We start from the raw sequence: 26,205 nt of genomic DNA, 5'->3' as shown, positions 1-26,205 counted from the left end.
AGTATGGCAACTTCTTATGTTCTTATGTTCATATGTATGTACGTGTGCCTGTGCACTGTTCAAATGTTATGTTTAAGGTTTTATGGAGTTGAGCTGAAGAGTCATGGTGTATATAGCACATATAGGACCATTATGTGCTTCAAATGATTGTGTACTATTTAAAACCTTATATTACATAACTTCCAGACTATAGGCATTCAGTGCAAATTATATTAAAATCAAGTAACATAAATACAATAATAGTCACATATAATGTTTAACATAAAATCCATAAAAACAAACCGTAAAACATTACAAATAGTAAAAGTATTCCTGTACATAATAGGATTCGTGGGTTTTGTAGACCCTTGTCCCGAGGTGGAGGTTGTTGCTACCTGAGTGGGATGGGCCCCACAGGTCCTCACCGTCCGGAGGTGAGGTCAGCTGCAGCAGGGACACGACTATAGTTCAGTAAACAGAGAATGTCCTGTGTCACTGCCACATGATCGCAGGTACCTGCCCTGAGAGATACTGTGAGGCGCCCCGAGAAGCGGGGTGGAGAGACACAGTCCAAGGGAGTCATAGTACTTAGGTAGGACTGAAGATACGATGTACCAGAGAAGAAAGCTCCAAGGCAGAGGTGTGCTGGGCAGGTCTCGAGGAGTGGGGATCGCAGAGACAGGATCTCTGAAGGAGTAATGCGGAGACTGTCCCGAGGGGAGGGACAGAGCAGTAACAGAGTCTCTGGTGTGATGACTGTTGCAACCGTCCCTTTCCGACGGCTTCACGCCGCCTTCCTCTCTTTGTTTGCTCCTCCTCATGCTGCGGATGGACGCCTGGCTGCCGCGGCATCTGTCTGCCGTCTTCTCCGGTGTCCCTGGACTGGCTTGGGCGCTGCCTCCCGTCATGCTCCGCTTGTACCATAGGGTGCGCCCGCCACGCCGTCCTTCCTCTTATTTCCTACTTGGCGCGAACCTCCGGGGCGTCCCCCCGCAATGACGTCATGATGACCGGATATTTAAAGCCTACAATGTTTGCTAGCCTTTGAGTTAGCAAGGGTTATCCTACGGGAATCCTATGGATGGGATTCGCTCTCCGTACCCAGCTACTCTGTCTTTCCAATCTCTATTGGACTCTCTAACGCTAACGGGGTACCCGCTCCTTGGGGGCCTCACTTGCTTTCCAGGTCACTATCAGGAAACCGGTACTCGCTCCTCAAGGGCCCACGTTCCCTGACTTGCTGCCTGCTCCTACCTTCTCTTCTGCCTGGAAGGATTCGCTAATCTTCATCATCATTCATAAAATCCTAAATGATGATCTTCATGGACTAAAAGGCTTAAACATAACCCCCAAAACCCACAAAGAAACCTACGCTCTAACAACGCAAGATTCTTAAACATCCCCACCTTAAGAGACGCTCATCTTTCAACTACACGAGAAAGAGCATTTTCCATTGCTTCCCCCAAAATTTGGAACACCCTACCCAAAGAACTGAGGACCCAGCACATCTTGAAAACATTTACAAAAGACCTAAAAACATTTTTATTCCGCAAACTCTATTCTAACTATCTGACACCTGATCATCCCAGCCCTCAACAGAACTCACAAGCATAATCCTCCTCTTCATGCTCTCCTGATGTACCCTCCTTTTTCACCCCTCCCTGCTCTCTCACTTGATTCATTAAGTTCATTGAAAATGTTCTCCTCACTATTCTGTTATTCAACTACTAAGAAAAAATGTTTCCTGTTCACAATACTCTACTGTTCCCAACTACCATGTTAACTCCATTTGATTGTATGCTAATTGCATATTTTGTATGCTAATTGCATATTTTGTAAACCGTTATGATGGCTCTACTGAATAACGGTATATAAAACTCTACAAATAAATAAATCAGTGAGTACTACCATCTTCACCTCAGAGCTGTTCCCTGGAACCAGGCACTCGCTCCTCGAGGGCCTGCCTCTCTTCCAGCCCCAGTGCCATCTCCGTGGAACTGCTGCAAGAGTACATCATCTGCAAGCCTCCCAGCTCTCAGGGTCAGATACCCGCTCCTCAAGGGTCTGCTCTCCCTACCCTGGGGATCTCCATACTGGGGTCTTGTATATTCTCCATTGTACTCATTCTCTCAGTTCTTTCCACTACAGCACAGCTACCGGAGGAGTCGCTGTTCCAGCGCCTGAGGGATACCAGTTCTGCCGGGCTACTCCAGCTGCTCACTACTGCCATGTCTGGTGGCTTCCTTACACAGTCTAATAAAAGATCAAACTCTGTGTTTATGTGTCCTGAGCTAAGCCTGACCTGTGGCCCCTCACGGGACATCCCCCCATGGGCATGGTCAGCTGCCACAGTGTCCAAGGGTTCACCCAAACCTCACAGTTTACAACAATGATGTAGGGGCTGCCCCGAGGAGCGGGGAAGTGCAGAATCAAGTCTCTGACGTGGTGACCTAAGCTGCCATGAGGAGCAGGGAGAATAGAGTAAAGCCACTGGTGGAGACTGCCCCAAGGAGCGGGGAAGTGTAGAGTCAAGGTCTGTGATGAAGTGATGTAGAGACTGCACCAAGGAGCAGGGCAGCATAGAGATGGGATCTCTGAAAGGCAGTGCTGAGGCAACCCGGAGGAGCAGAGAAGCGAGTCAGCAGGATTTCTGGTGAGGAGAAGGGAAGCCTGGAGACCAGGTCTCTCAAAAGAAACACAAGCAGGCCCCCTAGGAGCGGGTACCCGAGCCAGAGTCCAGATCAGCAGGTACAGATCCAAGGCAGGAACCACGGGTCCGGAGAGACAGGAACAAGCACCAGTGAGGCGAAGGAACTCGTTTCCAAGTCAGTTTGCATAGGCCAAAGGAGGTGCTTAAATATCCCAAGGTGGTGATGTCATCAGTCGGGGACAGCCCAGAGATTCCCACCAATGGTCCTTTAAATACAGAAGAGATGGCACGCGCGTGCACCTAGGAAGGCCCGGAGTCGGAGCGTGGGCTGGCAATGTCCCAGCCACCATGTGGAGCAAGGAGGACCAGGAACAGTACAGCGACAATGGCTGGCCAGAGCCGCGAGTTCCCCTGGAGTGTGTGTATGGGTAGAGCTATGAACATATCAGATGTACCATCCCATGCACGTGACATAAGGGTTGATAAATCTCTTTGTGTAGGGAAGTTATGCCGTAAAACTCCCCAGACATTATGGCGAAAGTGATTAAAAGGATTACCATCATATTCTGAATTAGCTAGTGGAGGGCCAGGCATGGCAGGATGTAACTTGGGTTGGCTTCGGCCGCCCGCAGCCGATGGGCATAACAGTATATCTATGATATTATATTTGAAATGTCAAGCGTATGGTATAACAAAGCTAAAAAAAATATTTATGTTGTAGAACAAGTTAGTTTTATTTGTCCTATTGCAGATAAATCATAAGCTTCTCACCCAACATTTGCCAACTTTAAACAGCCCAAAATTGCATCAGCAGTCATACTTTTTCTCATTAAAAATAACTCTAGCTTTTTCTCACTTGACCTAAACTGATCTAATCGGGTTGTATTTTTTCTTTATTTTCTCAAATCCATCAAGTTTAAATTGGATGTGCCTACGTTTATATGTTATATATTTTTTTTCTGTAAACTAAGACATCTTACTATGGAGCCAATCAATAACTGCACAAAATTTTCTAGCCAACAAAATCAAACAGTTTTGCCCACTGCATGGGATCCTTATACTAGATGAAATTTGCTTTTCCCAAACTTTTAGTACAACATGAAATCAATATTTTATTAACGTCATGCCAGCAATGCATTACCACCTAAAATGGACCACTCTGCTGGGGTTCTTTACAATGATGAGGACTCTTCTGGCCCATTTTTATTTATTCTTATTTTCTCTTAAAAGAACAAGCTTTTCACATCTTGTAATTCAATGAGATTCAAAGCAGTTGGCAATTTTATATAAAACTGTTGAATTTATGTATTGTTGATTTTATTGTTGCATATTTTATGTTTTTTACATCTCTTTGGAAACTTTTATTGTAAAATTTGGAAAGCGATTCATACATTTTATAAAGAAAGAAAAAAAATAAGAAAGTGATATATTAATGACTACTGACATTTCCAGTTTTGCAAGGAACAGTAAGCTCTAAGGCCCTGGTTTTCAAACTTTTTTCCTAGGGAAAATCGAGAGAGGGAAAATTGTTCACTCTTACTCTTTTCCCCCAGCTCCTTGCTCATTCACACCCCCTTTCCCAGCCTCTCTGGCCATTCTCATTTCCTAGGGGTGTGCATTCGTTTTCGCCGTATTGGCGATCCGCAACGTATATTGCACTATTCGTAGTATTCGTGAGGAAGCGAAACATATTGCGATTCCCCACGAATACACGAATCTTCGCCGAATTATACGGCCACCTAAATAAAAATTTAAACAACCCCCCACCTTTCTGAACCCCCCAAGACTTACCAAAACTCCCTGGTGGTCCAGTGGGGGGTCCGGGAGCCATCCCCTGCACTAGGGGTGTGCATTCGTTTTCGTCGTATTGGCGATCTGCAACGTATGTTGCACTATTCGTTGTATTCGTGGGGAAAGCGAAACGTATCGCGATTCCCAACGAATATTCGCCAAATTGCTCAGCCGCCAATTTAAACAACCCTCCCCCACTCTCCTGACCCCCCCCAAGACTTACCAAAACTCCCTGGTGGTCCAGCGGGGGTCCGGGAACCATACCCTGCACTCACACACCCTCGGTACCAGTATCAAAATGGTGCCGATAGCCTTTGACCTACTATGTCACAGGGGCTACCGGTGCCATTGGTCAGCCCCTGACACATGGCCATCGGCGCCATCTTGTGCTCCTACCATGTGACAGGGGCTGACCAATGGCACCGGTAGCCCCTGTGACATAGTAAGGGCAAGGCTATTGGCGCCATTTTGATTCCTGGCATCCGACGTCACGAGTGCAGGAAATCGCCATTGGTCAGCCCCTGTCACATGGTAGGAGCACAAGATGGCACCGATGACCATGTGACAGGGGCTGACCAATGGCACCGGTAGCCCCTGTGACAAAGGCTATCGGCGCCATGATGAAACCGGCACCGAGGGTGTGAGAGTGCAGGGGATGGCTCCCGGACTCCCCGCTGGACCACCAGGGAGTTTTGGTAAGTCTTGAGGGGGTCAGGAGGGTGGGGGGTTGTAGTTAATTTTAATTTTAGCTGGAACATGAATAGAAATCACCATATTAATTCATCTGGGCGCCATACGGCCGAATGCAACGTATCTGCTCCCCGACGAATCCGAATCACGAATGCAACATATGGCGTCCCTCTGCACATCCCTATCATTTCCCTTGTCTCAGACCCCTTGGTCATTCTCACATCCCAATTTCATAACTCCACTTACGCATTCTCACCCTCAATTCCCCAGCCCCACCTTGCTCCCTCGTACTCCTATCACCACCCCAGTCCCCACTGCTTTCCCTCCCTTCTCCCAACAACTCAGTCTACCATCTGTAATGTACCAGTTGGCTCCTCACTGACCCCATGTAGCTGGCCAGTGTCCATAATTACCAGGAAAAGTCTGCCACATTTGCTCCCTTCTCCCCAAAACAGTCAGAATTTGAAAACTACTGCCCTATAAAAGTTATGTTAACTGCAAGGATTTTATGCCAGTTTTTGTTGAAGTCATTCAGTCAAAAACTTTTTAAAACATATACCTCTTCATTCTGGATGCCAGGTCACCCAGGGGCCTCAGATTCAGTATCTTGTAGCTGGTGCCCAGGACTAGGAGCTACCTTGTCAGTCATGGTCAAAAAGCTTCCTCCAAGTCCAGGGAGCTGCCTCTGCCAGGTCACATTAAGGGAGAGGCTGGAGGGTCAGAAGAGAGGCTGGAAGTAGGGGTTAATGAAATGAAGAAGAAAATCCTGGACAGGAGGGGAAAGAGAGAAAAATATTAAAATTGGAAAAAAAAAACAAGTGAAATTTATCCAGCTAAGATTTATCTAGTTAATTACTTGGTCAAATAAATCAGAGGACTTCAGCAAGTGATTGTTTTTAAATTACAGCTTTTGACTAGCTATGGCCCAAATTTAGCTGGACAAATGCATTGAATATTGTTCCCACTGTTTTATTGACTATGATTGTGTGATATGTGTGATCTTCAGTATGCCTGCTAATGAAGGTCCAGTTAGTTAATACTTGAGATATTTTTTTGTTAATATACTGTAGACATGATATAATGTGGCTTGATATATCACAAAATCGCTTACAACACAGTCAAAGATTGGTTTCCAGTTTTTTCAGTGTTAGAATGCATATCTTATTTCATCATATTTTAATTGATAATAACAGAGTGTGTTCTTAGCATTTTTGATCTGAGCAATAAAATATTTATTTCCATCAAATCTTTATTTCCAGCATCCAAAAGTTTGTACAAGATTTAAGATTTTCAAATCTTTCTTATCGATTACAGCAAAATATATAAACTTGATACAACGTGAGCTCACTTACAGCAAAATATTTAAAGGCGCATGACCCATAATCATGCATATTGGCTTGCTAGCAGAGAAACGCTGTAATTAAGAACATAAGAACATACCATAATGGATCAGACCAAGGGTCCATCAAGCTCAGCATCCTGTTTCCAACAGTGGCCAATTCAGGCCATAAGAACCTGGCAAGTACCCAAAAACTAAGTCTATTTCATGTTACCGTTGCTAGTAATAGCAGTGGCTATTTTCTAAGTCAACTTAATTAATAGCAGGTAATGGACTTCTCCTCCAAGAACTTTTCCAAACATTTTTTGAACCCAGCTACACTAACTGCACTAACCACATCCTCTGGTAACAGTTCCAGAGCTTTATTGAAACATAGAAACATAGAAACATAGATATGACGGCAGAAGAATACAAACGGCCCATCCAGTCTGCCCAGCAAGCTTCACACTTCTTTTTTTTCTCATATTTATATGTTTCTCTTGGCTCTTAGTAACCTTTGGTTCTATTTCCCTTCCACCCCCACCATTAATGTAGAGAGCAGTGATGGAGTTGCATCCAAGAGAACTATCAAGCTTGATTAGTTAGGGGGGTAGTAACCGCTGCAATAAGCAAGCTACACCCATACTTATATGTTTACCCAGACTATGTTATTCAGCCCTTATTGGTTATTTTTCTTCTCCTCTGCCGTTGAAGCAGAGATCTATGCTGGATAAGCGTGAAGTATTAATTTTACTTCTCCCCTGCCGTTGAAGCAGAGAGCTATGCTGGATATGCATTGAAAGTGAAGTATGCATTGAAAGCCACATTAACTATCAACAAATATTGAACAAGCCTAATAATTGGTAATACCTATAGCCTATGAACTCACCGTAAATTTTACATACACTTACCCACTCCTGTTTTTTTTGTTTTGTTTTGTTTTTATAATTTGGAGATGGCAGCCCTCGATCCTTCCGCTCCATGAAGGTGGAACACCAACCACTGGCCACTAGCATCCATCCCCTTTATCATTTTGGTTGCCCTTCTCTGTACCTTCTCCATCACAACAAATTCCAGAGTTTAATTGTGCGTTGAGTGAAAAAGAATTTTCTCCGATTAGTCTTAAATGTGCTACTTGCTAACTTCATGGAATGCCCCCTAGTCCTTCTATTATTCGAAAGTGTAAATAACTGAGTCACATCTACTCGTTCAAGACCTCTCATGATCTTAAAGACCTCAATCATATCCCCCTTCAGCCGTCTCTTCTCTAAGCTGAACAGCCCTAACCTATTCAGCCTTTCCTCATAGGGGAGCTGTTCCATCCCCTTTATCATTTTGGTTGCCCTTCTCTATACCTTCTCCATCGCAACAAATTCCAGAGATTAATTGTGCATTGAGTGAAGAAGAACTTTCTCCGATTAGTTTTAAATGTGTACATGCTAACTTCATGGAGTGCCCCCTAGTCTTTCTATTATTTGAAAGACTAAATAACCAATTCACATCTACCCGTTCTAGACCTCTCATGATTTTAAACACCTCTATCTTATCCCCCCCTCAACCGTCTCTTCTCCAAGCTGAAAAGTCCTAACCTCTTTAGTCTTTCCTCATAGGGGAGCTGTTCCATTCCCCTTATCATTTTGGTCGCCCTTCTCTGTACCTTCTCCATCGCAGTTATATCTTTTTTGAGATGCAGCGACCAGAATTGTACACATTATTCAAGGTGGGATCTCTACATGTAGCGATACAGAGACATTATGACATTTTCCATTTTATTCACAATTCCCTTCCTAATAATTCCCAACATTCTGTTTGCTTTTTTGACTGCCGCGGCACACTGAACCGACGATTTCAATGTGTTATCCACTATGACGCCTAGATCTTTTTCTTGGGTGGTAGCACCTAATATGGAACCTAACATTGTGTAACTAACTCATAGTAGTAACACTAAAAGAGGCATGTGAGTTGGTGAATGACTACCAACACAGATTTCATAGTTTGGCAGCTATCATCGTCTGGCTTGCCAGCCATCCCCTGCGGACCCCATCCTAGCACTCATAATTGGATGAGATAGTGCCACAAGTGCGATGCCAGCCCAGCTGGTCCTCGAGCATGGAGAGCTACAGTTCTAGAAATGCTGTAAATATCAAATAGCTCTGAAGCTTAAAGGCACAGTCTAAAGGTACAGGTAGACAGTTAAAGGTTTCAATGACAGTTCCCATTTTACTGCCTCATTCCATAGCTGACAAACATATGCATGTGAACTTATACACTTGTACTGGGCTGGCTTATTGTCACATGCGCGTGCCAAGACACAGCTAACACCACTGCATCACAAGTTTTAAAGCCACTGCTGACTCAGTTTTCCAACTGGATTCAGATTTTCTCGATATGTTGATCCAGTGCTGGTCTTAATCCCATGCATGCAGGTATTGATAGTCTTGGTTTTCCTTGAAAAAGATATAGGGAAATCGGATGAAATCCCTGCTTGTAATGTGTTCCAAACCAGGACAGGTTTTACCTGTCCTGAAAATTGGAGCCAGATGGCAACCCTTTTGCTGACATCAGAGTGCTCTAGTAGCACGGGTCTTCCCTTACAGCCTTGGGTAAACGACCTGTGCTATGTTGTGCCATTCCCACAATTTACACAGGTCCTTTCAAGCTAGCATACCTCCTGGTGGTTACATGCACTGTACTACACCTACCTATGCAATTTGTAAATGATAATGTGCAGAAGGTGAGGGCCTTGGCCATTGTGATGTCATGGAGGTTTGGTTAGCTTCTCGCAAGCCTTTACCAGGATGCACTTCTGACTCTGTGCAGGCAGGATAGAGAATCAGATGGTGTCCTGCATTCACTTGTATATTCCTATGAGCTCGGAGATGTCACATTCACCATATAGTATCTAATGACTCTAAGAGCACACCCATCTTTTCTTAGCAAAACTTGACATCATAGAAGCCACCGGTTAGGTGTGTTTGAACCTCCTGTCTTCAAATCAACCATCACAGCTAGACTTACAGAGATATTGAGATGTCTAGATGCTGTAAGGCCCTTGACCATTATGGCTCACTGATAGTCATGTGGTGCAGCTGTATGCACGTATGTATGCACCCCGAAAATATGCAGAGTATTTTGCTTTGAGCAGTCGCTAGTATCTCTTACAGTCCTTGGTGCGATCTGTTACCACCCTTAAAGCACATAGGCTGAGCACTCCTTTCGCCAAACAGTTTTCAGATAATTCCGTCACTCCATGCATTTCCATGGTTTAATAGTCGCAGGTCCTTGCTCATCCACATGCCTGTCATAACAAAAGATAAGTGGGTCAGTGTGCGACTCGGTAAGTGATGTACTGTGTTACCCTCCGTCAGTCTCTGTCTCTGGGGGTGCTGATGTAGTATGAGGTCCCTCCCTTATGACAGCAATCCATAGCCCAGAGCAGGCAGTGTGTGTGAATTCATTTTGCTCATCCTGCTTTTGAGCAACGGGGATCGAGTGCTTCCACTCTTGAGAAGGGGGCGCCTCTGAGAGTTACCGTATGGGCTGCATTATGCATGGCCTCAGGCCTTGTACTCTAAACTTTCCCCTCTTCTGCTCATTGTTTGTACCTAGCATTGAGAGAGGGGTGTAGGTGTGAAACTTGACAGCGAAACACATCATATATGCAGTCTTACAGGTGTGGGTATGAATTGACATTTGCCTGTAACATGCACCATGCAACCCCCGCCATGGAGGCTTTTTCCACCTAGTACTTGGAGTGGACCTAATAGTCCAGTTATTTGGGGGTGTGCAGGCTACCCAGAGTTTAAGCTGTCACTGAGGAGGGAGGAAGTGGGTGTTAAGAAGCTGTCCTCTGAAAGTGGGGATGCTGGCATGGCAGGAACGTGGAGTGGCAAGGACCACCTAATGCCATCGATGTAGGGCTGAAGCAGATGAATGGTTTGGATGAGGGTTTAGTGGCAGCATGTAGTGAGATACCCAGTGCAGGGGTTTGTGTGTGTGGGGGGGGGCGGGCGAGGGGGTTTGGTCGGCGGGTGCCTGAGGCCTGGTGGCAGTCCTATTTAAGAGGTCTCTTTTTCTAGCCAGAGGTCTCCTTAGCCTCCTCTCAGTTGATCATATCAAGCCCAGTAGACATAGAAGATGCCACCCTAGGCTGCATCACTGGGCACTCACTCTGTCCTCTGTATACACTGGCAGGACTGGGGGGTCCCAGATATTTTTTGACTTAATAAGGGGGGGGGGGTGCTTGAGAAGAGAAGGAGCTACTTCTGGCTCAATTACAATTTATTATTTTTAGATTTTGGTTGCATAATCCTGTGGTGGGGAGTGGGAGATGGGTGTCTCAATAGATTTTTCACTGATTTTTACACTCCAAAAGAGGGGTGTCTGGGGGCAGTCCTGGGATGTGGGGCCCCCATCGTGTGGTGTTCCCTTATGGCTGCTTCAGCATGGCAATTTTCCCTGTGGTATTTTATTACCAGGAAAATTCTGCAGGATTCACAAACCTGAAGTATTGAGTAAGACAAGTTAATGAATCCCGAGGTATATTGTTCTCTTGTGGGAAAATACCACAGCTTAGTAAATAATAGGGATGTGAATCGTGTTTTGACGATTTAAAATATCGTCCGATATATTTTAAATCGTCAAAAATCGTTAGAGGCGATATATAATAGGAATTCCCCCGATTTATCGTCAAAAATCGTAAATCGGGGGAAGGGGGAAAACTGGCACACTAAAACAACCCTAAAACCCACCCCAACCCTTTAAAATAAATCCCCCACCCTCCCGAACCCCCCCAAAATGTCTTAAATTACCTGGGGTCCAGTGGGGGGGGGGGGTCCCGGTGTGATCTTCCACTCTCGGGCCACGGTTGCGTTGATAGAAATGGTGCCATTTTGGTTCCTGTCCCCCGCCGTCCCCCACCGTCCCCCGCCATCACGAGCATAGGAGATCCTGTCCCCCGACATCACGAGCATAGGAGATCGCTCCTGGACCCCCACTGGACCCCCAGGGACTTTTGGCCAGCTTGGGGGGCCTCCTGACCCCCACAAGACTTGCCAAAAGTTCAGCGGGGGTCCGGGAACGACCTCCTGCACTCGAATCGTGTTGCCGTATTGCAAAATGGCGCCGGCCATACGGCCATACGGCCGGCGCCATTTTGCAATACTCGGGCCGTATTGCAAAATGGCGCCGGCCGTATGGCCATATTGCCATTTTGTCATATGACAGGGCAAAGGTAGCGCCGGCACCATTTCTATCAACGCACCCGTGGCCCGAGAGTGGAAGATCACACCGGGCCCCCCCCCACTGGACCCCAGGTAATTTAAGACATTTTGGGGGGGTTCAGGAGGGTGGGGGATTTATTTTAAAGGGTCGGGTGGGTTTTAGGGTTGTTTTAGTGTGCCGGTTTTCCCGCCCTCCCCCGATTTACGATTTACACGATATTTACAAAAACAAAACCGCGACGATCCGATTCCCTCCCCCCCCCCAGCCAAAATCGATCGTTAAGACAATCGATCACACAATTCACATCTCTAGTAAATAATAGACCCTCTTAAACTGTAAGCCATCTGTGGACAAGGAAATATCTACGGTGTTTGAATGTAATGCACTTTTGAAGTGGCTGACAAGTCATTAAAGACAGAATATAGATCAATAAATTAAGTACCTCTTCCAATCTACCAGCAGGCTCACTCTTATGCACATACGCAGGCTCTCTCTCTTTCATGCACACATGCAGGTGCTCTCTCTCATGCACATACTCAGGCTCTCTCTCTTTCATGCACACATGCAGGTGCTCTCTCTCATGCACATACGCAGGCTCTCTCTCTTTCATGCACACATGCAGGTGCTCTCTCTCATGCACATACTCAGGCTCTCTCTCTTTCATGCACACATGCAGGTGCTCTCTCTCATGCACATACGCAGGCTCTCTCTCTTTCATGCACACATGCAGGTGCTCTCTCTCATGCACATACGCAGGCTCTCTCTCTTTCATGTACACATGCAGGTGCTCTCTCTCATGCACATACGCAGGCTCTCTCTCTTTCATGCACACATGCAGGTGCTCTCTCATGCACATATTCAGGCTCTCTCTCTTTCATGCACACATGCAGGTGCTATCTCTCATGCACCTACGCAGGTTCTCTCTCTTTCATGCACACATGCAGGTGCTATCTCTCATGCACATATTCAGGTTCTCTCTCTTTCATGCACACATGCAGGTGCTATCTCTCATGCACATACGCAGGTTCTTTCTCTTTCATGCACACATGCAGGTGCTCTCTCTCATGCACATATTCAGGCTCTCTCTCTTTCACGCACACATGCAGGTGCTCTCTCTCATGCACATATTCAGGTTCTCTCTCTTTCATGTACACATGCAGGTGCTCTCTCTCATGCACATACGCAGGTTCTCTCTCTTTCATACACACATGCAGGTGTGCTCTCTCAAGCACATACGCAAGTTCTCTCTCTTTCATACACACATGCAGGTGCTCTCTCTCATGCACATATTCAGGTTCTCTCTCTTTCATACACACATGCTGGCACTTTCTCTCATACACACACACCCACGCCTCTCAGGCGTCCTCCTTTGTTCTGGGCCTTGGCCGAGCCCATGCTGTTCATTTACCGCCGGAGGGGCAAGTTGGAGGAAACGGTGCTGCAACTACCAGATGCTTCCTGATGCTGAGCCTGTAGGCCTTTTTTCGGGCCGAGACCTCCCTCGGGCCATGCTGACACCTCCCTCAGGCTGCGCAGCCCTGCTGAGACCTCTCCCGGGCCATGCGGACATTTTCCTCAGCCCACGACAGGTTGGGCTCCTGCGCAGCCCTGCCGATACCTCCCTTGAGCCGCGTGGCTGCTCTGGCACTTCCCTTGGGCCATGACGGGTTGGGCTCCATCGCAACCTCACCGACACCTCCCTCAGGCTGTGTTGAGCTCCACGGCAATCCCTCAGCAGGAGCTGAGATTACAATGTAACCATGGCAACTGGCCCACCAGAAAATGCCTGATCCCCCAGTAGTTCAATCCGCCCCTGGTTATGTGATACAGAAAACATGTGTGTATCCCTCTCTCTCTGTTTCTCTCCTCCCTCACACTGCCGCCAATGTCTCGAACACCAACCATGCAAGCATACTGTGACCGTAATTGTGATTGTTGATAAAAATTAAAATAAACAATTTTTGAAAAAGGGTCACCCCTCCCACTTCCGGCACCCTAGGCCAGTGGTCCCCAACCCTGTCCCGGGGGCCCACCAGCCAGTCTGGTTTTCAGGATATCCACAATGAATATGCATGAGAGAACATTTGCATGCACTGCCTCCATAACATGCACATTTTCTCTCATGCATATTCATTGTGGATATCCTGAAAACCAGACTGGCTGGTGGGCCCCCAGCACAGGGGTGGGGACTACTGCCCTAGGCGATCGCTCAGTAAGCCTATTTCTCCCACTGGCCCCGAGTATGTGTATATATGAGAAAGAAAAATGTTTCCCTCCCCTCCCCCATCCCATATGTTCGTTTTTCAGATTACTATGATGGCATCAACACCTAAAAGGCTTCGCTCCAGGAAGTACCACCTTACCAGAGAGGATATGGACCACCTCACTTTACCCGCCGTTCCCTCAGGTGCAAATTTAGATTGTGAGCCCTCCGGGGACAGAGAAATAACTACAGTACCTGAATGTAACCCGCTTTGAAGTGCGGAAAGTAAATAAATAAATACATATTCCTTGTGGAGGAAAGAAGTTGTTTACTCTTCCAAGCTGCTGACCCAATCTGGAAGAAAAGAATGCCACCTGGAAGAAGCTCCGGGAGGAATTTAAATCCCGCTCACACCCTCTACCCTTGTAAGCTGGAGGACATTAGAAAAATGGCAAGGGACCTCCAGCCCTGGGAGGATGAGTGGCTGCAGAAGGTCAGATACACTCTGCATCCTCCCATCCCCGGTAAGTTGGCTGACTTGTCTCAGTCTTCTATTTTTCATTTGCTAAATGAATGAAAAAAATGAAATTGCATGGATTCTTCTCCCCTTTGCCACAGAATATGTTATCTTATTTTTGTTTCTAAAATGTAATGAATAAAAATGAAATAATTTTACTCCCTCCATGAGCCTGCCTGCACCCCTAAACCGATCTTAACTTTTCCTACCAACATGAGATGATGAACAGTTGGGCCCTTCATATCTGGGGCAGAGCCAGAGAGGAGCCAGGTGAATCTCCAACTTAGGAGGGCAACTGTGAGCTTTTCATGCCAGTTAGCTGGAAGCTATTACCTCACATGAGGATTGTGGAGGGGAAATGGGGAAGACAAGAATTCACAAAGTGTAAGCGAGAGGAAGGAGAGAGAGAGAGAGATGATTGGGCAGGGTGCAGAGGGTGAGGTAGAAATGAGAATCAGTCAGGGCATAGGGAAGGGGTTACAGGGAGAGGATCATAATAATTGGATGTCCCCTGAAGCCCTCAGGCTGCAGCTAATCTTGCAGCCATGGAGTCTATTCCCCTGTTCTCTCTTGTTGCCATGGTCACAGTCCGTCCATCAAATAAGCAGTAGCATATGAGCCCTACAGTTTTATATTGTGCAATGATACCCTAAGGGTGATGCAGCACAGTTATTGAAAAGGACCATGGCCTTTCTGTGCTCGTTTGGCACGACTGAAAATACATCATGGGGTACATTTCCAAAGATTGGGTCAGCTATGGGTCCAGCTATGGGGATCTTTAGTTTCCTAGAAGTCCGCAAACACTTGCGTGATCCAACATACTTTTGGTGGGGTGTGTGCATTTTGGAAGTGGGCTAGGAAACTGTACAAGTACATTGAAGTTCTCAAAAAATACAGCCATTGTAAGCATGCTACTAACACAGCTATCATTTATCAACATATACAAAATAGAATATTGGCCACATCATAAACCGATATTCAAACACAGTCTACACTGGTAATGTGCCTTTGAAAATCAGCTTGTCATATGCCGGCTTAAAGTATACGACGCTGTACCTTTGCAGTTAGGCGCTCCTTTGAAAATGTACCCCAAGGTGCTCATTTCTCACAGTGAACGGCAGCTGATGTAAAAGGGGTAGGGAGTTGCATGGCAGCGGACGCTTCTTTTTGGCTTTGAATGTCAAGGTCTTTCTGAAAGTTTCCGTATGCCATCATCGCCTATGTGCCTTCCTCAAAAACAGGGGGTGGCTAATGACATAGTGACAACACTAATATCATACGAAAGTAATATGGTCTGTCAAAATAAAAGATTATGAGTTGTCTGCCTAACTTTAGCCGGATAACTTTTAAACCTAACAGGTAATATTCGAGTATAGCGAGTTCAGTTTAAAAGTTATTCGGCCGCGTGTGCCCAGATAACTCTTAACTGGTTATGTTCAAAGGAAAATAGCCGATAAAGTGGCAGAGGCTGTTTTTTGTTTTTTTTGTTAAGAAAGAGTACTGCAGGCCTGTGTCCTGGTTTTCTGCCCGCCCCCCCCCCCCCCCCCCCATGTAAGACTTGCAAATCTGCCCTGCGGGCCAAACTTCCCCAACTCCATATCCCTCTGAAATGAGTTAAGAGCTTGGGGATCTGGGATCCGGGATTAGCATTCCCACCTGCACTCGCCTGCTCCCCGGTTCTTCACATGTGCCAAAATCACCCCCCTTCACTGCCTTGCTACTTCACCTCTGCTACCCTATCTCATCTGTACCCCCTCCCACCCTCATTTCAAATTGCTCAAAGCAGGTTATAGCTTCAAAACATGCATAATTATAAAAACAAACAGACAGACATTAAATAAAAAGCGTTATCTGGTATGAGTGGAAGTGAGATCAGAAAAAAAGATGATGCTTTCAGCTGTTCAACAGCCTAAGCTAATTGCAGTCAGGCCCCATGCTGTGAATATCAATGCTGGAAGCCTATTCTCCCAGCTTTGCTGACATAGCAACACAGGATGCGTAGGGCCCGATCTCTGTAAAAGCCTACCATGATACATGCAGAAGATTAGCTTTTGACAAGGTACCAGGAGGATGGGAGGGTGTGGTTTGGGGGAGAGAGAGAGAGGGAGAGAAGCAGAGAAGGGGTGATCTTTGCAGCCAGGGAGGGAAGGGAAACTGACCCCCGACCCCTAGCGCTTAACTTATTTCAGAGGGGTGGAGAAGCTCTGCAGAGTAAGGCCAGTGTCCTGTGTGCGCGATCCAGTAAATAAAAATATGCTAATTAGGGCCTGCGGTAAAAGGAGGCGCTAGGGACACTAGCGCGTCCCTAGCGCCTCCTTTTTGACAGGAGCGGCAGCTGTCAGCGTGTTTGACAGCCGACGCTCAATTTTGCCGGTGTCGGTTCTCGGACCCGCTGACAGCCACGGGTTTGGAAACCGGACGCCCGGCAAAATTGAGCATCCGTCTTCCGACCCGCGAGCCGCGGGCAGAATTTTAATTTTTTAATTTTTAATTATTTTTTACTTTTGGGACCTCCAACTTAATATCGCCATGATATTAAGTCGGAGGGTGTACAGAAAAGCAGTTTTTACTGCTTTTCTGTACACTTTTCTGGTGCCAGGAGAAATTAGCACCTACCTTTGAGTAGGCGCTAATTTCTGAAAGTAAAATGTGCAGCAAAGCTGCACATTTTACTTAGTGAATCACACGGGAATAACTAATAGGGCCAGCAACATGCATTTCGGGGGGGTTGGGCGCGCATTTTCGACGCGCTATTACCCCTTACTGAATAAGGGGTAAAGCAAGCTAGCGCGTCGAAAATGCGTGTTCAACTGCGGGTTAACAGTGCGCTCCTCCGCCGGAGCGCACTGTACTGTATCGGCCTGTTACTTAGGAGGACAGGGATTCAGGCTGCAGTACTCCTTTTTTTTTTTTAACTCTCTGCCAATTAACCATTTATATTCTTTTTGAATATCTGGTCGCATTTTAGACTTGCTCTGAGGCAGCTGGATACAGTTGAAAATTGAATAAGTTAGCTGAGAAACAGGGTCAGCCTGGAATGCTTCTTTTTTTCACCAACTAGATTTTATCCAGATACTGACTTATCTAATTTGTGTGCACATAATTTTGGGGAAAATGCATACTCATGAAGATGAATTTTCAAAGAATTAAATGCGTAAAAATGAGCAGATGTGCACACAAGAAGCACATTTTTGTATAAATAAGAACATAAGAAGTTGCCATACTGGGTCAGATTGAGGGACCATGAAGCCCAGCATCCTGTTTCCAACAGTGAACAATTCAGGTTATATTTAAACAGTAAATACATCTCAGGCTACTAATGCCAATAATAAGTAGTGGCTATTCCCTAAGTTTACTTGGTTAATTAATAACAGTTTATGGGCTTCTTCACCAGGGACTTACCCAAACCTTTTTTAAACCCAGCTAGGCTAACTGACTAAACCAAATCCTCTGGCAATGAATTCCAGAGGCTAACTGTTCATTGTATGAAAAATGTTTTCTCCAATTTGTTTTAAATGTGCTACTTGCTAAATTCATGGAGTGCCCTCTAGCCCTTTTATTATCTGAAAGAGTAAATAACTGATACCCGTTTACCCATTTTAGTCCTTTTGTGATTTTATAGACCTCTATCATATCCCCCCTCAGCCGTCTCTTCTCCAAGCTGAACAGCCCTAACCTCTTCAGCCTTTCCTCATAGAGGAGTTGATCCATCCCCTTTATCATTTTGGTCACCCTTCTCTCTACTTTCCCTAGTGCAATTATATCTTTTTTTGAGATGCGGTGACCAGAATTGTACACAGTATTCAAGGTACGGTCTCACCATGGAGCGATACAGAGAAATTAAGACATTTTCCGTTTTATTAACCATTCCCTTCCTAATAATTCCTTACATTCTGTTTGCTTTTTTGACTGCTGCAGCACACTGAGCAGATGATGTCAATGCATTATCCACTATGATCCTAGATTTTTTTCCTGGGAGATAACTCAGATTATGGAACCTAACATCGTGTAACATCAGCGTGGGTGTATTTACCCTATGTGCATCACCTTGCACTTATGCACATTGAATTTCATCTGCCGTTTGAATGCCCAGTCTTCCAGTCTCGCAAATTCATCCTGCAATTTATTACAATCCACTTGTGATTTAAAAATTCTGAATACTCCACTGTTAAACTTTCTCCACTGGGAAAACTGGCCATTTAATCCCATTCACTATTTCCTATCTTTTAACCAGTTTCCCATCCACAAAAAGACATTGCCTCCTATCCCATGACTTTTTAATTTTTTTAGGAGTCATATGCCTTCTGAAAATACAAATACACAGCTAGCGGCTCACCTTTTATTCACATGTTTATTTACCCCTATAAACATGCCCTGGATGCATGTAGTGCTGCTGGATGGATCTTGCTGAGTTGGAACCTTTACATGGGGTAGATGAGGATCCCTATCCCACAGCCTGTATCTTTGATGTCCTGTGTTGAGAGGCATAGAGTAGTGTTGTAACCTGTCAGACCATTAAAGTATTGCATGAGTTAACTACTGGTTTCCTAATATGTAGACAGATGGGCTCAGGACCAGTGGGTTATGCACCTCTGCCAGCAGATGGAGACAGAGCAAACTGATGTCATAGTATATATACTCCTGCAGTGACATTAGCCTGCCAGTATTCTCTGTCTCCAGAAGATTGTGGATGTGCAACTCCCTACCGGGGATTGCTTCAGATTTTAGAAAGAAAATTTTGTTAAGAAAAGAAAAAAAAAAGCCCCGCTCTCCTGCGGTGATACCAAATGGTCCCTCCCCCAAAGAGAATTCCTGTGGTGATTTCCGTGGTCCCTCAGATGTGTGCCTTGGTCCGGTAGCTGGCGTGGACTTAGCTGATTGTACAGCTTAAAGGCAGCGGGTATAGGAAGCCGAGCGTGGTGGTGTCGGCAGATGCCCTCTCCCCTCATAGCCAGAGTCCGCCTCTGTACACAGCCAGGAAGGGCTGAGGTCAGGTAATTAAAAAAAAAAAATTAAAGAAAGTTAGTGACAGAGTAGAGAGGTTGTGTGGGACTTCTTCCAGTCTCCATGCTAGATGCACAATTCTGATATTCGTTCCCGCTCCTGTTGGGATTAAGAGAACTGGGCAGCCTGGGGAGTTGAACAGCCCGGGTGAGCTAGGCCCCGCTGTTAGGCTTTTTCCTGTGCGCTGTGGGGTAGCCTGCAGTGGCATTTTTGTGCGCTTTTCTGCGTGTTCGGCTGCCCTAAACAGGACCTTCGGTTTGCACAGTGCATTCAGCTGTGTGTCCGAATTGTGCGCCCAGGTTCTTTGGGCATGCTACCTGTGCACACATTCCAAAACGTATCAGTTGTGTACCCAGGTTTGGCGTGATATCAGTGCTTTTAGTTTTGGGGCGCCTAACTTAAATGTGCATACATTTTGTGCACTTAAAATATTTCAGCGCAAATCGGCTGGATGTACATCCTCAGTCGCCTCTTAAGTGTACTGATGAACTAATGGCACCGGTGACCAAGTAACCTAAGCACCTTTCTTTCCGTGTTGCCTGTCATATTCAGACATTTCAGCCTCAAGTATCCTCTAACATGTGTCAGTGCTACTGTTGTGGAGGGAGACTGGTGGTGGACCCTTGGGCCGGCCGATGGAGTGACGGCTCCGAGGATGGTACAGAGGCTGGGAGGCGGAGCACAGCTGGAGCGGAGGAAGTGGAGCTATGCCCTGGAAACCCGAGACCCCCCCAGGTGGAGCCCGTAGGGGTCCGGGTCGCTGGGACTTAGGAGCGTGGCTACGGAGAGACGTATGAGCGATCCGGTGGTCGAGGCTGGCTGAAGACAAGGAGAGTCGAGGAGAGCCGTGGTCAGCAGCCGAAGAGGCTAGCCGAGGGAGCTGGAACTGGAGCGGAGCAGGACCAACAAGAAAAGGAGCGGATCCGGGTCAGCGGGATCAGGAGCGAGGCAGGAACAACTGGATCTGGAGCAAGGCAGGAACATCAGGATCTGGAGCAAGGCAGGAACATCAGGAACAGCAACTAACACTCTCAAGGAGTGACCTCGTTGCAAGGCAAGGCAGAGGAGGCAATTGCCGGCTTAAATACCCTGCCGGCGTCTGACATCAGCCAGAGGGCGGTTCAGCACTTCCGGGTGCTGGACCTACAAAGTCTCGGGCCTCACGCGCGCACGCATTCCCCAGCAGGGGGAGGAGTCAGCTTCGGGCCTCGGCGGCGTCTCCCTCGTGGAGACGCCGCTGCCATGTGGCCAGGCAGGCCTCGGGGTTCGCGGCTCGCGGCACGGCAGAAAGGCCCAGGGAGCAGGTAAGGACCCGGTCGCTAGCTTAGCGACCGGGACCGCAACAGCTGCTTAGAGGCTCAGGAAGAATTATCTTCCTGATTTTGCTTAGCCTGGTCCTTCCAAACCTGATGATGGCCTGGTTACAGACTTGGCCAGAGGGACGCTTGACCTTGGATCTCCCTTGACTGGTTCCTCCGCAGGGGGTGGCAGCTCAGTGGGCCCCACAAAAGTGCCTTCTGGTTTTGGCATGGATCCTTCTGCCTTTTCTTGGGTAGAAGTTTTTCAAGGATCGCAATCCTTTCTTCAGGCGCAGTGCTCGGCCCCGCCCAATCCTGTCAGGTCAGATCCTCTGATGGTGGCCCCGCCCTCTTCCAATCCTATGTTTAAATGTCGAAGCACACCACGGTTAGGTGCGGGTAATCTGGAATCCAGATGGCACTGATGATGAGGCGGATCCTGACTCTCTGTAAGACGGGGAAATTCCTCCGGGACTGGACCCGTATAGGACTAATTTGCAGTTCTTTCACAGAGATGAACTGCAAGCCCTGATTTCCCAGACTTTGAAGATGCTGGGAGGGCCTGAGGCAGATTCCATGTCTGAGCCAAAGAAAACTCCCATTTTGATTTCCTTGGGTAAAGCCTCTTGTTTTTTTTCCCTGTTAGGGAAGCCATTCAAGAATTAATTGATCTTGAGTGGGACGCTCCGGAGGCAAATTTCAAAGGGGGTCGGACATTGGAAGGATTGTACCCCCTGGATCCAGTGGTGAGAGAGCGTCTGCATTTTCCGAAAGTGGATGTTCTTGTCTGTGCCGTCTCTAAGCGGACGACTGGCTGAGCGTCCTTGAAGGATGTGCATGTCATGAGAGGAGAATTGAGGCCATCCTTAAGCAAGCATTTGAAGTAGTCGCAGTGACATTGCACATAGATTCCTGTTGTGCCCTGGTGGCTTGCTCTTATCTGCTTCGCTCTCAGGAGGTTGATGATTCTGGAGTGAATTCCAGAACAGTTATGAAACCCGCCATTGCCTTTTTAGCAGATGCGGGCTGTGATTTGGTCTGTATCTCGGCTAGACAATCCAAGTTAACCAGAAAATTAGTAATCTTGGAATCCTTACTGACCCTGCTCTATCAATGCATGATCATGTTAAAGCTCTGACACAATCTTCTTTTCACAAGCTTAGACTTCTCTGACACTTAAAACCCCCTTCTAAACAAAATTTATTTCTGTTCCATCTTGCAGTCTCTTCTTATATTGAGTATTGATTATTGCAACTCACTCTTAATTGGATTGCCTGCCCATACCATTTGACCATTACAGATTATTCAGAATTCAGCTGTTAGGCTGTTGACAGGAACATCAATTTGTGAACATGTTACACCCGTACTGGAATCTCTGCATTGGCTTCCCATATCATACTGAATTCAATATAAGTTAGCTATAATTATACATTCTGTTACCCACAATATTCACTCTCCCTGGATCACATCCATCCTTAAAATTCAAACTCCTATTACATCATTAAGATCCTCCTCTCAATCACTTCTTGACATTCCCTCTCCTAGAGCTACCACTTAGAAGAAACCCGAGAATGCACATTCTCATCTGCAGGTTACTTTTATGGAATTTCCTCTCAAATGAGTTAAGAAACCTCACTGAAAAATTGTTTTTTAGGAAAGCCTTAAAAACATATTTGTTTAAGAAAGCCTTTCCGAATCAGGCAGACATGATATAATCTCCACAAGCCTTTCCTAAACTATATTTTCAGACAGGTTTTTTTGTTTTTTATGGGGGCAGCCATGGCCCCAGACATAGCAAACATTTTTGTAGCTTCCTTTGAAGCCCAGTACATCCAAGATTGCCAATGGAAGGAGCACATGGTTTGCTGGAAGAGGTACATAGACGATGTTCTCGTGATATGGCAGGGTTCTGAATTGGCTCTGCTGGAATTTTTTGATTGGTTAAACACATTGGATTCATGTTTAAAATTTACCATGAACTATCATACTCAACAAATAGCTTATTTAGACATTCTCATTATTAAGCAGGATACCCGGCTATATACTAGTATCTATCGCAAGAAAAATGAAAGAAAAAATTTATTGAGATTTGATAGCTTCCATCCAATAATTTTCAAAAGAAACCTCCCGGTGGGTCAATTCATAAGACTTCGGCGATTGTGTGCAGATAAACTCGATTTGAAAAACCAAGCCAGAAAAATGGCGGGATACCCAGTCACCGATGTTAAGCATGCATATAAACATGCTTTATATGCTAATAGGGAATATTTATTTCTCAAAGGTACACCAGCAAAATCCACCACCCGGCAGACAATGGTTTTAAGACATACCATGAAATCCACCGGCATCAGTCAGGTTATTCATCAACACTGGAAGATACTTCAACAAATACATCCCATTTTCACGGACCCTATCAGATTTGCTTACAGAAGGGGTCCGAATGTAAAAAATGAAATTGTGCGCACTAGTAATTATCATCTATCTCCTTCATCTAGGCTTCCTGAATGTGTAGGGTTTAGCCTCTGTGCCAAGAAATCTTCTAAAAGTCTAATTACTCTAACCAGCGGACGTCAAGTCACATTGCTGGATAAAGTCTCCTGTCAGGTCAGCTTTGTGGTTTATGTGATTTTTTTGCCCTTGCGATCTGATGTACATCGGAATGACAAAGCGTTTGTTGAAAACTAGACTGACAGAGCATAAAAGTTGTCTAATAACGGGGAAAATGGAAGCACCCTTGGTATCGCACTTTTTGGAATATCAACATCGCTTTGAGGACCTAAGCTGGTCAGTTTTAGAACATATACCTGCACATTGGCATGGTGGGGACCAGATTAAACAACTGAGAATACATGAACAGCAATGGATTTTTCAATTAAATACCGTCCATCCACATGGACTAAATCGGGAATTTGAATGGATTCAGTGTGTGTGAAAGTGGGCTCGCTTGAAGTTTTCTCATCTAGAATCAGTAGGCTTCTTGATTAAGTATTCCAGGTTCCCTTTTGAAGCACAACGCATGCGCATATGAAGTAAAATCAGGGTGATTTGAATCAAGTCACCTTAGTGCAATTGTGAATAATCAGCTGAATCTAAATGACATGCATGCGTTTAAAAGCAGCCTTACAGAGCCGCCTCTTAGTAGGAGATACCTCCCGTATCGCGATGATGCAATGTATACGTTCGTGATGTTGTAAGTATACTCTGAAAACCACGTAAGGCAAGTGCAATCCCAAGCGAAATGGTTGTAATAATACTTTGTCCTTTCAGAAATTAAAGCGTAACCGAAGATATTTTGGCTTGCAAATGCGGAAATAATACACAGTCAGAGGAGTTCCTGAAGTAGCATTGGATGCAAAACGTGCATGTCGAACTGCACTCTGATATCATTGGAAGGGTAGCACCCTCCATGGACTGTGCTCCGTTCATCCCCAAAAGGGAAGTATTCTTGAGCTAATTCACTCAAGGAATATTTTATTTAAATGAAAATTAAGAAAAATCGGTAAAACAAAAAGGGGCGGATTTTCAGAGCCCTGCTCGCCGGTGAGCCTATTTTACATAGGCCTACCGGCACGCGCAGAGCCCCGGGACTCGCGTAAGTCCCGGGGTTCTCCGAGGGGCGCGTGCCGGGGGCGTGTCGGGGGGCGGGCCCGGTCGTTGCGGCGTTTCGGGGGCATGTCGGCAGCGTTTTGGGGGCGGGTATGGGGGCGTGGCTACGGCCCGGGGCGTCCGGGGGCGTGGCCGCGCCCTCCGTACCCACCCCCAGGTCGCGGCCCGGCGCGCAGGAGGCCCGCTGGCGCGCGGGGATTTACTTCTCCCTCCAGGAGGCGTAAATCCCCGGAGAAAGGTAAGGGGGGGGTGTAGACAGGGCCGGGCGGGTGGCTTAGGTAGAGGAAGGGAGGGGAAGGTGAGGGGAGGGCGTTAGAGGATTCCCTCCAAGGCCGCTCCGATTTCGGAGCGGCCTTGGAGGGAATAGGGGTAGGCTGCGCGGCTCGGCGCGCGCCGGCTATACAGAATTCATAGCCTTGCGCGTGCCGATCCAGGATTTTAGTGGATACGTGCGGCTCCGCGCGTATCTACTAAAATCCAGCATACTTTTGCTTGCGCCTGATGCGCCAGCAAAAGTACGCCTATTCGCGTTTTTTGAAAATCTACCCCAAAATGAACAAAAAGTGTCTTACACACAAGTGAATTTATGACCTATGATTAAAGATGATCCCTTATGCGGCTTGACAAAGAGCAGAAATGCCTAAAGAGACCGCAGGCTGTTATGAGGGTCAACAAATCACTTGTATGAATATTACATAGTTTGAATTCGGTACCGACTATCCTGCTACTAGAAGTAATTTGAAGAGAAACTGACGTATAATCTATTATTTGTTGTGATCCTCGTTGGTTTGGAAATAAGCTCGGAGTCTTTCTTACAATAGGTTCCCATACATGCCAGCATACCCTTGACCCATCCTAACTGTGGCTCTTCACGGTCCCTTGTGACATGTAGGTATGCAGTAAGATTCACTCTTCCCTGTCTCCCTCCAGCTTCTCACACCAAATTAAATTTGCTGCTAACAGTTGTAGTCTTGGCTGCCCTTTGCCCAATGTCAACACTCCCCAGAGTTGTCCTTGTGCCATAAGGGCATTGGTTATGTCCTCTAAACTTCCTTCCAAGGCTTTCTTGCTCCCACAGCTATGAATACAGTATTTCTGATGGCCTCAGGGTGTCCATGTAAGGAAGTTCTTTTTTACTTGAACATTTTCCCTGGCTTCTGTGCAAAACTCTAAACTGAGTACAAGAACCTCCATGTACCTGTAGAACATGAAATTCAGCGCATGCACCCAGGCTGCCCTCTTATTATTTTAATCTTTACCACCTGCTTCCTTCTAGGCACTTATCTCCCTAGGGTAAGAGGCTCTGTGATTAAATTCTAAGGGGCGTAGATTTGTGTGCGCAACCCGGAGCGCACAAATCTATGCCCGATTTTATAACATCCGCGCGCAGCCACGCACATGTTATAAAATCCAGGGTCGGCGCGTGCAAGGGGGTGCACACTTATGCACCTTGCGCGCACCGAGCCCTAGGGGAGCCCTGATGGCTTTCCCTCTTCCCTCCGAGGCCGCTCTGAAATCGGAAATCCGAAATTGAAGCAGCCTCAGAGGGAACTTTCCTTCTGCCCCCCACCTTCCCCTACCTTCCCCTACCTAACCCGCCCCCCAGCCCTACCTTTGTTTTTAAAGTTGCGCCTGCCTCTGGGCAGGCATAGGTTGCTTGCACCAGCCAAGTGCCGGCGCGCGATCCCCCGGCCTAGAGGCCCTACGGAGGCCTCTGGTCAGGCCCCCGCCCCGGACCGCCCATTCCCGCCCCTTTTTTCAAGTCCCGGGACATATGCGCGTCCCAGGACTTGCACGTGTTGCTGGGCCTATGTAAAATAGGCCCGGCGCGCATAGGGCTTTTAAAATCTGCCCCTAATTGCAGGACCTGCCAGGCCTGGCTCATCCAGAAGACATTGTACCTTACCCCTAGGATGAAGAAAAGCA

This window comes from Rhinatrema bivittatum, chromosome 3 (genome assembly GCF_901001135.1).
Source record: "Rhinatrema bivittatum chromosome 3, aRhiBiv1.1, whole genome shotgun sequence".
NCBI lineage: Eukaryota > Metazoa > Chordata > Amphibia > Gymnophiona > Rhinatrematidae > Rhinatrema > Rhinatrema bivittatum.
The sequence above is the reverse complement of the archived record's forward strand: the minus strand, read 5'-3'. Positions refer to the sequence as shown.